This window comes from Apodemus sylvaticus, chromosome 22 (assembly GCF_947179515.1).
Source record: "Apodemus sylvaticus chromosome 22, mApoSyl1.1, whole genome shotgun sequence".
Lineage (NCBI taxonomy): Eukaryota > Metazoa > Chordata > Mammalia > Rodentia > Muridae > Apodemus > Apodemus sylvaticus.
Window position 1 is genome coordinate 4048902 of NC_067493.1, and position 15939 is coordinate 4064840.

A 15939-nucleotide genomic window follows, 5' to 3' on the forward strand; every position below is an offset into this window, starting at 1 on the left:
TTCAGTAATGGTCTAGGCAAACTTTTCATCATTATTATGGAAAGAAGACAAGTGCTTTGAGGAAAGTTCAGGCACAGGTACTGGTAAATGCAGGGTCCTGGCATCAGAGGGGGAGAAGCAGGAAGCTGACCAGCCTAAGCTGGAATGTTGTTCCTCCCTCAGGGCTGTGTGGGGTGTGATGCCTCTTGATATCTTATTTCAAATGTTAATGGAATGCAAACCACTCCTGAGATCTTGAGTAGGTGTGGTCCTGGATAGTAAGCACACTTTAACCTGAAGAGTGCTAAGACTCACTGGCCAATCAAAGGACACCAGGCAGACCTGCCAGGCAGACAAAGAGGTGGGATCTTCAGGGTGCCTTTTGGTGTGTTCCCTGTGGCTATGCAGTTTGAATGATTCTCTGTGTCCTGCTCTGAGCTCTGCTGTTGTTTGATGTGAGGGGGACCTCAGGGAAACGCTGAAATCAAGACATGGTGAGCACAAGATATCTGCCCACAATGGGGAAGAACATGCGGCTGAGCTGTATGCACTGGGGTTGTGGGTCCTCTATGGGGTTGGATCAGAATCATCAGCCAGATGTGACCACCTGTGAGGTTTGTAGTTGTGCTTCTAACCTGCTAGTTCAGGCAATGACCGCTTAATAACTTCAGTATCACGGCTGATTGTAATTCTGTCCAAAACATCTGGACTAGTTGCTTTCTTGTAGAATCTTGGGTGGGTTCTGTGACTATGCAGCAACTGTGTCCAAAGCTTTTTTCTTTTACAATATACATTAAGAAGGCAGGATTAGGCCTGGAGAGATGGCTCAGAGGTTAAGAGCTCTGGCTGTTCTTACACAGGCCATGAGTTCAATTCAGAGCAGCCACATGGTGTTCTATGATCATATGTAATGGGACCTGTTGCCCTCTTCTGACCTGCAGTAATACATGCAGGGAGAACATTGCATAAGGAATGAATTTATTCCTTAAAAAAAAGAACACAGATATGAATCTAATATTTCTGATTTCAAACATTACTAGTTTTTCTTTTCCTTGGTTTGTTAATTTTTTTCTGCTGTAATTTTTTTGTTTCTTTAACTAAAATATTTATTGTTTTGATTATGATGTGGCTAACGTCTCTTTCCCAATCTGGTATTTTTGATGCTTCTTGTACATTAGTAGACACCTTCCTTTAGTCAATGAAAGCTTTCATTTGTGGTTTTCTTGGAAATATTTTCTTTATGCTGATTTTCTTCTTCTTCTTCTTCTTCTTCTTCTTCTTCTTCTTCTTCTTCTTCTTCTTCTTCTTCTTCTTCTTCTTCTTCTTCTTCTTCTCCTTCTCCTTCTCCTTCTCCTTCTCCTTCTCCTTCTCCTTCTCCTTCTCCTTCTCCTTCTCCTTCTCCTTCTCCTTCTCCTTCTCCTTCTCCTTCTCCTTCTCCTTCTCCTTCTCCTTCTCCTTCTCCTTCTCCTTCTCCTTCTCCTCTCCTTCTCCTTCTCCTTCTCCTTCTCCTTCTCCTTCTCCTTCTCCTTCTCCTTCTCCTTCTCCTTCTCCTTCTCCTTCTCCTTCTCCTCCTCCTCCTCCTCCTCCTCCTCCTCCTCCTCCTCCTCCTCCTCCTCCTCCTCCTCCTCCTTTTCTCCATCCTCTTCCTCCTCTTTCTCCTCTTTCTCTAACATATATTGATAAAGCAAAACACAAAGGAGCTCTGATACAAAAGAGGTTGTTTGTGGGAAAGGAGAGGAGTGAGAGCCTGAGGATGGTGACTTATTTTCCTGGCTGATATTACACATCTTTCTATGCTGGTCCTAGGTATTTGCATTTTTGGTGATTATTGGTCTAGGTACTAGTTTCTCAGTTTGTCTTGTTTTTGTGGGAGTGTTATTCCTGTGTTACAGTTTTCTTTGTAGATTTTTAGAGTGTTGGCTGAGTGCTGGCTCTTTTTCTGACCTGTTTGTTATGTTCAAGAGAGATTGCTTGTTGATGTTGGAAGCTAGGAGAGGAGGTGGGCAGGGTAAGAAAATCCTAGCAATCCATAAGGAAACATAATCAGGAGAGAGGTGAAGTTGATAGCATTTCAACCTTTCAGAGCTACAGTCATCTGAAGGATGGCTGGTGGCTCAGTCTCTGAGAGTTTCCTAGTGCCCAGGTTGGTTGACACTGAGGGACTTCTTATGGGTTTCTTTTTCTTTGGAGACCCTCATTTCTTTCCCCAACTCTTCCAAAGATCCCCTGTGTTCTGTGCAATATTAGGCTGTGGGCTCAGCATCTGTTTCAGTCAGGTGCTGGATGGAGACTCTCAGAGAACAATTATGCTAAGCTACTCTCTGGAAGTATAACAAAGTATATCCTCAGTATAGTCAGGGATTGGTGATTGCCCATGGGATGAGTCTCAACTTGAGCAGGGTATAATTTGGTGAGTCCCTCATTCTCTACTCCATATTTTTGTCTGAATTTCTTGTAGACAAGATAAATTTTGGTTGGAAAGCTTTTTGGTTTGGTTGGTGTAGTTAACTTTCCACCGTCTTTAACTTTGTCTGTCTTTAGGGTGTGGCCCTCTTCAGTGTCCATATCTCACTGCTATGTATTTCAGCTATGATCACCCCTCATAGACTGTCTGTTGCCCTCCCTTTCATGGTCTGTAGCAGATCCTAAAGATGCCTAAACTTTTAGATCCCTGTTAGCTGGAGATTTCAATTCATTTCCTTGTCCTATAGCCCTTCCTTTTCTCTCACCACAGCTTTTCCTTACCTCCCCTTCCCCTTTCTTAACTACTGGCCCTTCCAGTTCTCTCTCTCTTTCATCTGCCTCCTCTGACTGTTTTATTTCCACTTCAGAGTGTGATTCAACCATGCTCATTTTAGCCTTCTTTTTTTAAAAAATATATTTATTTTTTATATGTAAGTACCCTGTATTTGTTTTCAGACATACCAGAGGAGGGCATCAGATCTCATTACTGGTGTTTGTGAGCCACCATGCCGGTGCTGGGATATGAACTCAGGACCTTCACAAGAGCAATCAGTGCTTTTGCCAACTGAGCCATCTATCTAGCCCCTGAGCATTCCTTCTTGTTTAGCTTCTTCCGGACTAAGAAATGTCATGCAGTTATCCTGTACTTTATGGTTATTATACATTTGTAAGTGAGTAAAAACAAGCATGCCCCTATGGTCTGGGTTAGTTCACTTAGGATGATAGTATTTAGATGTATCCATTTGCTTGCAAGATTCATAATATTTTTGTTTTTACTAGCTGAATAGAATTCCATTTTGTAAATGAACCACATAATTTTTATCCAAATTTTGGTTGAGGGACATCTTGATTTTTTTCACTTTCTAGCTGTTATAAGTGGACCACGTGAGACAGAGTCCATCATCTTAGAAGCCAAACTTAAGAGGGTCTTTCATATGGTGTGGCTTCTGAAAACTGATAGATGATAAATTCGAGATCCCGGATTCTTCCAGTATGGTTTCAATTTGGCATGATTCCAGCCATCTTTTGGCAGAGTCAGAGCCATGGGAAGACTCCATGAGAGTTCATTGCAGTGAAATTATGAGGATGATTCTTGAGTTGCATTTTGCGACCACAGCTTGTTGAGATAACTAAAGCATTGGTAAATCTGCCATGGAGAGATGTATACAAGGAGAGGATGTACCCAAACTGTTACAAGAGTCGACCTTCAAGATTTTGCCTTGTGTGTCAGAAGAGACTTTAGATGTTTGAACAGTGTAGGAGTTCCTGCAGACTGTTAGGATACCTGAAGAAAGACTGAATGCATTTACATCACAGGATGAACATTTGCCTATAGTGTCAAGGGTCAGGATGCAGTTGATTGAAACAAAAAGCTTCGCTGGGCGGTGATGGCACATGCCTGCCATCCCAGCACTCTGGGAGGCAGAGGCAGGCAGATTTCTGAGCTCAAGGCCAGCCTTGTCTACAGAGTGAGTTCCCGGACAGAACGGACTATACAAAGAAACCCTGTCTCAAAAAAAAAAAAATCCAAGAAAATAAACAAAAAAACAAACAAAAACCCCACAAAAAACAATAAGCTTCTAGATGGGATGAGGACTTTTGCAGATTGTTTGTCCTGTCTGGCTTTCTTTATGGAGCTTGGGGAAGATCATGTAGGAGGAGCCTTTCCAGATACCTTAGAGGATAGTGTTTATAGAATGAAAAAATTTATTTTTTTTCTTTTTTTGTTTTTCCAGTTATTTATATATTCATTGTCACACTTCTCAGTATGCCTCTTATATGTCTCTTGCTATGGCAGAGCCTCTCTACTAGTCTCCTCTGTTTTTATTTCAGAGGTTTTGGGGCCCCCATGTAACCCTCAAATCGGTACATCAAGTCCCTTGTGAGTTAAGTACATACTGTTTCCCTGAGGTCAGACATGGCAGCCCAGTTAAGGAAATAGATAGCCCCCCACAGGTATAGGGAAATCCACTGCTACAGTTGTTAGATGACCTTCTGAACCTCTGAGCTGCACATCTGCTATACATGTGCCAGGGGCCTTAATTCATCCTGTGTATGCTATTTGGTTGGTGGCTTAGTCTCTGAGTGTCTCCAAGGGTGCTTGTTACTTGAGTCTCTTCCTGTGGAGTTCCTATCCTCCTCAGGGATTTCAATCATTCCACAACTCTTCCATAATAGTCCCCAAGGTCCATGCAAGGTTTGACTCTGGATCTTTGCAGCTTTTTCACTCAGCTGGGGAGTGGATCCACTCAGTGGACAATTACTCAAGGCTTTGGTGTGGGAGCATAACAGATTGTCATTAATAATGTCATGGATTGGTGCTTGTCCATAGGATGTTACTCTCAAGTGGGACAAATTTTCATTGGCCATGCCCTCAGTCTCTGCTCGAGATTTTCCCCCGCATTTCTTTTAGTGGGAAAACATTGTGTCCTTGGTGTGTTCTGTGTTGTGGTTGAAACTGACCCTTCAGCTTTCTTCTCATGCTCCCATATATTCACGATAATCTCTTTCCTTAAAGTATATAAAATACAATAGATACATTTGCTAATCAGTGATAATCTATTTTACAAGTCTAGTTGTTTTATATTTTTATATTTATTTTATTTTTTGCTTTTCTTTTCTAAAACATATTTCTCTGTGAACCTTGTCTGTCCTTAATGTAGGAAGAGAAACCGCAAAAGACACATGTCTTGTGCTTGTAATATAAGCATATTTTTGTGCGGTTTTTCCTCCACATTTTTAGTGTTGAAATTTGGCCAAATATATTGACTATATTCTATTTCTCAGAAACGCATATATTCATGACATCAATATTATCTGAGGATTCAGGTTCGTTAGGTTTCACATGAATGCTGTTCTTTCTCAGTCTTGTGTTTGTTCTCAAATGTTTGAATAAATGGAAATATTTTGCCTGTGTGCATATATGTGAATACCATCTTTGTCTCATCTTTAGTGTTGTCACAGGATAGCCTCAGAACTCCTGATCTTGAAGTAATGAGTAGCTGTTGGTCCCCCATGTGTTTACCAGGAATTTTCCACCATTATGTGGAAGACCAGCAGGTGCTTTTCAATGCTGAGCTCTCTCTCCTACCCTAAGATTTTTGTATGGATTGAGGGTTTTAAAATATAACTTTTAGTCTCCTAGAACACATTACAAAGGTCATGCCAGTGTCAAGTTATTAGACATACACCAGCCTGTGTCTCTGTGATTAAAGACATGAGCAAATACAACCAGCTTGCCCATCATGTTTGTAGTTAGTAATTGTTCATACAATTTTTCAGGTGTGTTCTCAGTAATGTGGATCTGTTTCCCCTGCATGTCCCTCTCAGTTGGCATTTCTCTAGCAAGGCTGTGTCCTATTCAAAGTGTTCAAAAGTGACACAGGTGTAACTTATAATTAAAGATCCTTCTAAAATGACAGAGTGATTATAAATTCTGAGTCAGAAAATAAGCAGAGCAAGCACGAGAATTATGTGAATATATATTTGAGAAAGTATATATTTATTTTCTGGTGATGTTAGTATCATGCTTTGTGTTGTACATGTATGGGATATTTAGGATGCCGTGACTTTTGATGATGTGCCTGTGAAATTCACTGAGGAGGAGTGGAATTTGCTGAATCCTTCCCAGAAGAGTCTCTACAAAAATGTGATGTTGGAAACCTACCTGAACCTCAAAGCTATAAGTAAGACTGTTATTTTTTTTTTTCTGAAGGAACCAAATGTTTCTTGGTTATTGACGATCTTCTATTATTTTAATTGTATAAAAATTGAGCTGAATAATTCAGTTTCACTGAATTTTCACTGTAACTATCACGGTGCAGTTAAAATTCACAGTACCTTTAATTTTGCCTATTTTCCAATACTATATCATTCATTTTCTATTACTGTGTTTTAGGCTATAATTGCGAAGAGCATCATCTTGAAGAACATTTTCAAAATAATAAAAGTCATGAAAGGTAATTTTCATGTGCAAGCTCTTACAAATTTGTCTCTGGGGAAATTTTAATATCTTATGGAATCTCCAGCAAAAAGCAAAAGTGTAAAATAACAGTCCTTTAAGTGTAGATATGATTATAATATTCTTACAAAACCATGTACTTCAAGATCCAATATCTGATTTGTGTATCCATTTGACAAGTAGATCCATTAGACCTGTGCTGTGGATCTGCCAATCTGTATAGTCTCATAGTATTTAGAAATTGCACATTGAATAGTGATAAATTTATATCCAAAACATTCTAATAAGCAAATAGTCTATAGAAAATTTGGTGATACTCATATTCTTGTAGAAATATGGTTCAGTTTGGTGAGAGGGAATTTTATGAGAATCAAGGATATTGTTGTGGAGAAAAATTAGTCCATATTGCACATGTTATGAGAAACAAAAATTCAAACACTGTGAATACAATACATAAACCTTTCATTTATCATTCCTTTTATTAGGTATATCATGTGTCACAATGGATAATAATCATGTGAGCATAGGGATATGGAAAGAAGAAACATAAAAATTTTGATCTAAAACAAGAAAATATGTAGTATTCTACCTTTGAAAGAAATTAGGAATATGAAATACATTTGCAATTAGTTGGTTTTTTAGCTTTACAGGGACTATACCAAAACTCATTGTGTAAAAAAACCTTTATGGGTACTAGGAATTTGGAAATTCTTCTGTGTGTCCTGATTCCCAGTCACATGTGTTGTAATTCACACTAGAGGAAAAATATGAATACAATCAGTGTTATACAGATCAGAGTTTTTCTAACTTTATTCAGATAGCTAAAATACATCATATAAAAAGAGGGTATTATAAATATGAGCCATGTAATAACCATCACAGGTGTCTTGAACAACTCATGATGAGGGAGAACAACATGAATATATAAGGTGCTAAAACCTTAAGATCTGATTCTTCTTTACCATTAGACAAATTGTAAACATAATTCATATTGATTATATGATTGATCAGAGTAATGAATGTGGTAAAGATTTCACATGTGCTAATTATCATTGCAGGCATGTAAGAAGATATACTGGAGTGAAACCCTATGAGTGTAATATATGTGGTAAAGCCTTTACAAGATCAGGTCATCTCCAATATCATAAAACAGCACATTCTGGAGAGAAACCTGATGAATGTAATCAATGTGGTAAGGTCTTTGCAGCTCACAGTTATCTACAAAGACATAAAAGAACACATACTGGAGAGAAACCTTATGAGTGCCATCAATGTGGTAAAGCCTTTGCACAGCGCAGTCATCTCCAATATCATAAAAGAACACATACTGGAGAGAAACCATATGAATGTAATCAATGTGGTAAAGCCTTTTCAGGTCACAGTAATCTACAAACACATAAAAGAACACATACTGGAGAGAAACCTTATGAATGTAATCAATGTGGTAAAGCCTTTGCACAGCAACGTGATCTCCAAAGACATAAAAAAACACATACAGGAGAGAAACCTTATGAATGTAATCAATGTGGTAAAGCCTTTGCACAGCACAGTGATCTCCAAAGACATAAAAGAACACATACTGGAGAGAAACCTTATGAGTGCCATCAATGTGGTAAAGCCTTTGCATGGCACAGTCATCTCCAATATCATAAAAGAACACATACTGGAGAGAAACCATATGAATGTAATCAATGTGGTAAAGCCTTTGCACAGCGCAGTAATCTCCAATCTCATAAAAGAACACATACTGGAGAGAAACCTTATGAATGTAAACAATGTGGTAAAGCCTTTGCAAGACCCAGTCATCTCCAATATCATAAAAGAACACATACTGGAGAGAAACCTTATGAATGTAATCAATGTGGTAAAGCCTTTACAAGACCCAGTTATCTCCAGTATCATAAAAGAACACACAGTGGACAGAAAACTTACTAATGTAATCAATGTGGTAAAGTGTTTTCACTAGGGATAAGTCTCCAAATTCTGTGTGCTGGAGAGAAACATAATGAATATGATCATGAATTAAGTGGGAATTAGGAGCGTATCATAGTAGAATATGATAGACATGGGTGCTTGGGATTATTTTCACTCTGGAGATTTTTTTTTTTTTTTTTATGTTTTTGTGAAGAAGTTTGCTGCCCTCGTCTGAAGAGTTTCTTTGAGGTTTAGGTAAAGATGTTTACATTAATTGTATTGACAAAATAAGTCACAAAAATCACTGCATAGAATTTGACCTGAAAGTTTTTAACAAGCATAGAAACTAAGAAAGGAAAAATAAAAAAAGAAAGGTTCAAAATACTAGGCTTTATCAGGAAGTTGAATGACGTTTAATCTTGTGGTGAAGGTTATTCAATGGCATTAAAGGAATGGTTACATTAGCACAAGATTACATTCAGCTAAACATATGGATTTGCAGTTGTATGAAAGAGAACTGTATCATGTTAGGAATTATTATTACCTGGATACTCTTTTGATGTAGACACATGAAGATACAATTATGTGTCAAATTGCCAAGAGATATATTTGGATTCTGGGTTCTGAGTTTAAAATATAAGCAGAAAGGCTTAGTTCCAGGCATGCTGTTACATGCTTTTTAAACCACCATTCACGAGACAGAGTCATGCAGATCTTTGAGATCAAGGTAGATCTCTAAGCAAGTTCCAGGAAAGCCGAGATTACACAGTGATATATTTGAAATATTGAAAGCTGCTGATAATGGAATAGAAGGAGCCATGTTCCAGCCCCATTAAACAGCAGAACTCAGAGAATTTTATCATAAAGTGGTGTTGAATATTGTCAGAGAATTTTACATTACCTCATGAGATGATCAATTCTTGGTTTTTCTTACACTTTAATCCCATTTTGTTGAACCATCTATTTTTCTAGAATGAAGCCTTTTTCGTTGTTAATGGTGGACAAACTTTTGATGTGTTTTATATTTTATTTTATTTGTTTTATCTTTTAATTATTTTTGAATCTGTGGTATTAGGGATAATTGGTTTGTAATTCTCTTTTTATCACTCAGTCTTTCCTGACTGGATATATGAGTAATCAGGGGTTCAGAAAATAAATTGACTAATATTTATTTTGTTTGTATATTGTTGAATACACTGAATTCTTGTTAAATCCTCTTTGAAAGTCTGGTAGGACTCTACCCTAAAACTCATAGATGTGGGCTCATATTGGAGACATATTTTTAATGAATTCTGCTGGTTTGGTGCTATGTGCTTGTGTGAAGCAGCAGCCTCGGCGTTGGCGATCATTAAATCAAAATATGGATCAACTCTGAGAAACAGTGAAGACGCTCTGTGTCTTGCTGCATCAAATACTCCACCAAGACCTAATTATTTCTGTGAAAACTTACAAGCTTGTCCACCCCATTAGTATGCAAATTTGCTGCTGTCTTTAATAAATGATAAAATATGTATATTAAAAAATCATCTTTAAACAAATTTATCATTCACTGTTAGGAAATGGTTGATTTATATACTATATGCCCAGGACCATGTAAAAATTTCCCTGATGGAAAGAAGTTATAAGTGGGAAAGCTTAAAAATCCATGATAGCACTCTAACCACAATCAAAAGAAGCAAGATACATGGAGTATGTGCCACATGTATGCATTACACATGCAGCAGGATGCATAATGTATGTATACATATGTATGCTACATGCAACTGCAGACATGCTACCAGGCTACAAGAGCTTGGGAACTTTGGAAGTGAGCAGAGCTGGCAGGGGTGGGGCGGGGTCAGGAAGTGGGGAGAGAGAGGGAAAATGTTCCTTCTTTTCTGCTTCAGGCAGCTCACTGAGGCACAGATCCGATTTTCACACAAGGATTACTAGATTACATTTTTCAGCACAGGCAGCTGTCCCTGTCAAATAAATAATCATCATCTTACATTTATATATAACCTTTCATCCCACAGCCCCTTTCCTAGAGCTAGGACCAGCCTGGGAACAGCCTCATGCCCTCTCAGGAAAGGGAGGGGCAAGAAGGCTGGAGCGGCCTGCACAGAGGGAGGCAGCTGGGTCGGCCCCTTTGGGTTCCATGAAAGCAAGGCTGGAGCCCAGCAGAGAGATGAACCCCGACACCAGGAGAGCAGCCTGCCTGCCGTGTAGTGTGCCACGGTGCTGTGAAAGGTGCAGGCAAGGGAGCATACAGAAGCAGTTAGGGCTGGACTGTAGCCAGGGCTGGACCCCTGCAGCCAGGACTGAGACCCTACAGCCAGCGCTGGGCCCCTGCAGCCAGGGCTGGGCCCTACAGCCAGGGCTGGGCCCCTGCAGCCAGGGCTGAGACCCTACAGCCAGGGCTGGGCCCCTGCAGCCAGGGCTGTACCTCTGCAGCTAGAGCTGGGCCCCTGCAGCCAGGGCTGAGACCCTACAGCCAGGGCTGGGCCACTGCAGCCAGGGCTGGACCCCTGCAGCCAGGGCTGGGCCCCTGCAGCCAGGGCTGGGCTCTGATAGCAAGGACTACCCCATGCCCAGAAGCCAGGGCTGCACCAAGCCAGCAACAGCAGGCAGATGATGGCTCTCAGGCTCTGCTCAGTGAGATTGGACAGGCCGCACCTCTGTGCAATTGCCGTAATTCAAAGACATGTACGTCAGAGGGAATCCTGGGAACTCCCCTAGAAGAAAGCCTTGAGCACCAAACCCTGTCATTCACCTGCTAGCCAAGTAGGCCATGGGGAAGCCATGAGCTCTACTAGTGGCTGTCACAGGTCCCCTTATGTGCGGGGTGACCCACCCTGTATCAGCCTCAGGCAGCTGCCTCTTCAAAGCAGTGGCTTCCAGTGAGGCACTGTCACCACAAAAGGACACAGTGGAGCCAGGCTGGAGCTACAAATGAGGGCCCTGACCCAGAGGATGCATCCAGACCACTAGCCCTGAGCTGCATAAGCACTCAGACACCAGGCCAAATCCCACAGGCAGGCCGATCTCTGCTCACAACACAGGGGCGGGCCCGCACCACCATCCTGAAAGCCAGACAGGAATGAGGGGCAGGGTCAGTGGGGCAGCAGGAGCAACAGGAAGGGAGGCTGCGGGGGATGGGGGCCACACCCGGATTCCTCAGACACAAAGGGGTCCTGGTGGAAGAGGGCGCTGGGGCAACGGAGTGGCACCCAGACACACAGCATCCCGAAAGCACAGAGGGGAGCAGAGCGTCCACCACGGCCGCTCTGGAAAAGCCACTGAGGTGCTCAGAGGAGCCGGCTCACATTCAGACGCCCCCTGCGGGAACCCACAGTCTGGAGGGCTAGCGAGGTCTAGGCACCGAGAAGCGACTTTTCAGCGAATGGGGGTCACCTTGGTTCAAACAAAATTCAGCCCATCCCTCTGCCCAGGACTCCAAAGACCCTGGGTAAGTGTCCACTGAGTCCTGTGGCACCCTCTGGGCCTCTGGTTCAGGTTCCTGTGTCCCCTTTGCTCTCCACTCACCTCCCACACGCATGCATCCCGTCACTTCCTCCTGGCGTATCCCAGCATTCACAGCGCCAGGCCTTTATGCCACACCCCCCACTTCCCTGAGCCTTCCAAATACCCCACCCCTCGCCCCAGGCTTCTTTCGTTTGACATTGGTCCACATTTCCAGTGTCCTTTGCCAGGGACCCTCACACACGAAACTCCAAAACCACACCCACCCGCCTGACATAAAGACTTGTACTTGGTCCTCCTGCACCTCACCCCCAAACCTCCATGGGGTCTCACAACACAAGGTCCAGAATACCCTTCTCATTTGCAAGCCAGTTCTCTCTCTCTCTCTCTCTCTCTCTCTCTCTCTCTCTCTCTCTCTCTCTCTCTCTCTCACACACACACACACACACACACACACACAATCTACAAATAGTCCAAAACTGACTGTGACTCTTTACTGTGTAACTCCCCCAATCTCCTCAATATCCTACACCAGATCTAAAGTCCAGCACTGTCTCCCCAGGAAGCCCTGCCTACTTTCAGGGATTGTTTCTGTGACTTAGGACGCCAGGGGCAGCATTTTCTTAGCCCATCTGGGCAACGGACAGGCTTGCCCCGCCCCTGGGTTGACCCACAGCCCAAAGCCTAGGATGAACACACTTCTTACCACTTGTGATTCTGAAGATGTTTTACAACACCCGCACTGCCTGGTATCCTGCTCCATAAGACAAGGCCTCTGTTTTCAACAGCTTCCCCAGGGGGGTCCCTTGATACATGATACCCGAGAAAACACCAACCTGATGCAGCCATCGACACCGCCCCCCCCCGGCGGGGCGTGGCCATGGCCACTTGATGACTTCCACTCCCAGGCAGTGCTGGTGGCTGCCCTGAGATGTCTACCTTTCTGTGATCCAAACAATCAGACTTTCCCCATGAAGGGCGAATAGAGAGTCACAGCAATGCAAGGCCAGGTCGGCAGCTAGGGCCTGGCCAGCCAACTAGCTGCCATCTACAGAGACAGGGCGTGGCCCGTCACCTGCAGAAGCCAGAGATTCATCTGTTTTGAGGGTGAGAAAAGCCACCTGAAGGGTGCAGGGAGTCACGATGATGCCTGTGGTTAAACATTAGATTGAGGGGCAGGGCGAGAAGGAGTGGGGGTGGGGAACAGAGGTGGGGAAAACAACAGCATCGGCAAGTCACGTCACCACAAGCCAGAGGAAGGCTGCAGACAACAGAAGACCCTCCTGAGGCCTAGAGAGACACTGTACAGTAAGGCTGGTCTCTTGGGGGAAGAACTTGGGAAGGAGGATTCTAACTCAAACAGGTTGCTGATCGACTACCTGATTCAAAAAAATAAATAAAAATAATAATAATAATAATTCACCCAACACCTGGGTAAAGACTTCTCCCCTTAACCTCAGACTTGCAGAGGGAGAGACCAGCATAGCTGAGCCTGCCTTCCCTAGACACTCCCGCACCCCCACAAAAAGAAAAAGGACCATGAAGCTGAAAGCTGAGAAGATGCCAAGGGGCAGTGGGAGGCAATTTACAGCTGGGGAAACTGAGCCTTTGGCCAGATGTGGGACCTGGGCAGGAGGGGGTAGGCTAACCCCTGTGCATAAGTGCCTAGAGGGGCTCGCTCTCAGGTCTCTGGGCACTGGGCCTGGTTCTGAGCGGAAAGCCTGGTGAGTGTAGAGCAAAGTAGGACAGGGCAGTGCCCAGGACTCAAAGCCATCAGCCAGGGCAGGGCATGGGGTGCAGCGCAGGGGGAAGGGAGACAAAGAGAAGGAACAGGGCGGAGAGGCCAGGAGGAGGTTTGCTGACTGCAACAGAGGTAGAAGGGCTTCTTCACACTCAGGGATCCCTGACATGGCCAGGAGGAACAAGCCAAGACCTGCTCCCTTTTGCCCAGGCCCTAGACTCCACTGCATACTGAGCACAGAGGGTGACTGTCTGGGATCCGTCACAGGTGTGCACGCCTCTAGGGCCCCTTGCAGCACTAGAGTCACCCCGGAACAAGAGCCAATCTGATACAATCACAATATCAAAGCCAGAGGCCAGAGAACTAGCAAGCATGGCCCCTCCCCACCAACACGGGACAAATGAAGGACGGAGAGGCCCAGAGAGGGTCAGTGCTATCCTGAAGGTCACACAGCATGGGGACAGGACAGTTAGGACCCAGATACCTAATGCTGGGCTCAGGAACCCAAACTACACTCCTCACCAGCCCAGACCAGCACAGCTCAGCTAAGGAAACAAAGCTTCCCACTTCAAGAGCATCTAAGAGGCTGGGAAAGAAACGGGGGAGTCAGCCCCCCAAAATGCAAAAATCCCTCTGACAAGTGGTGGAATTATTTCCATTGGAAAAAATAATTAATGAAAAAGCCTCCCTTACCAGACCCCAGGTTTATTTGGCTGTATGCTGGTGTAATGGGAGAAGAGAGGCCAAGGGGAAGGAGCCCCGCCCCCCACAGCCCCCAGCATGCCTTCTGCCAGAAGCACAACAGGGAAGCTGCAGCTGGAGTGGGGGACAGGAGCCAAGCAGGATGTCGGAGCTTTGGAAGGAGGCCTAACACAGCCAGGCTGGTGGGCTGCGAGGGAAGCAGAAGCCTTTGAAACAGCAAGCTCATGGTGGGGGGCTCCACGGAGCCCCTCGCGGGTAGCTCTGGGGTGGACACAGACACCAACACAAAGCCTGCGGAGGGCAGCGGAGGGTGTCTATGACAAAGCCTGCTGCAGGCAGAGCCAAGAAGCAGAAAGAGGGGGCTGTGACCCAGGCCATCAGGAGGTCAGGGCCTGACTTGGGGTCTGGGGTCCTTCATCTACTGGTGATGCGGAGTAGAACTGCACAGGGAACTTCTTACTGACCCCGCCCCACAGACGGAGGACTTCTGATAAAGTAGGAGTGCGTACACAAGGACCTAGGACCCCAGCCTGGAGCCTCAAAAAATACCCAGTGTGCAGAGGGCACTGACTTGAACAGCCAAAGTCATGCCACCGTGCCCCTCACCCCCACCCCCGGTGTGGACAGTGCTCCCAACACGGGGAGGCCACCCAGAAAGGGGTCCCGGAGAGAGCAGCTGCCAAGGGTAGGCCTGAGCAGCAACACTACCTCAATAGGCCTGTTAGATCCGCAAGGCACGGCACCAACACTGTCTTCCCCCACCAAATACCTGCACAGCATCACAGTAGAAAGCCCTGGAAGCTGGGGGTCCCTGGTAGCTGCGCAGAGCAACTAAGGTCCCATCCCTGCCTGCAGTTTGGGGTACAGACTAGTAGGGTACTTAGAGGTAGTAGGCGGGGGTAGTGACAGTTTGTGTCCCCATTTTTGGTATCATATATTCATATATTCATATTTCCCTGGGGAGTGTCATACTGGTACGCAGGTGACCTGAGTCATCATAATGTTTTTTGGAACTATTTTACTAAAATTCTGAAGATACAACTGTCTTAGAATTAATATAATTTCACATGGAAAAATCACTATATATAAAATTTAATATTACTTAAAAATGTCTTTAACGACAGCATGAATTTGGCTCTTGCAAATGCCATTTAAATTTTAGGACCCATGTTATACTTCAGAAAATTGAAAATGGATAGAAGATTGCAAGTGTAGTCAATTAGGAAGACAGAATATTCACACAGAAAAGATATTCCAGAAATTATTTCCAAATTACACGAGTACCCTAATACAAATGGTCATTCTTCAGTAACAGTGTCATAAGTCAGAGGTTTCAGATGATGGAAAAGAGAAAAATTATAAGGTAAGATATATAAATGTGGTGGGAAGGTCTTAGAGAAACGATGCCTTATGGTAAGTAAAGCTCTTAAGAATAGCATCTTGTGAACTACTTACAGAGTGAAATTGGAAAGAAATTGGAGATTTCTATGAAGCCAGCAGAAACTATCATACAATAGGACAAACTTGGGGGGGTCTCATAAACAATGCTGCAGAAACATATTACACCATATCTCAAAAACTTAACTGCCCAAGCCTACAGTGGCCTTAGGACTGATAACTACAGCCCCATATGGTGGACAGCGTTGGGTTCTGAGGATAAAATATGTCCTGAAGGCCCTGGCCCCAGACCACTACCAGCTCTCCTAGCATATTCCTG

At 43.9% G+C, this 15939-nt stretch overlaps 1 pseudogene; it reads left to right on the forward strand.

Moving 5' to 3' along the window:
• LOC127673218 (zinc finger protein 208-like) overlaps positions 1-15939 on the forward strand; it is a 109839-nt pseudogene that overhangs the window by 71640 nt on the left and 22260 nt on the right.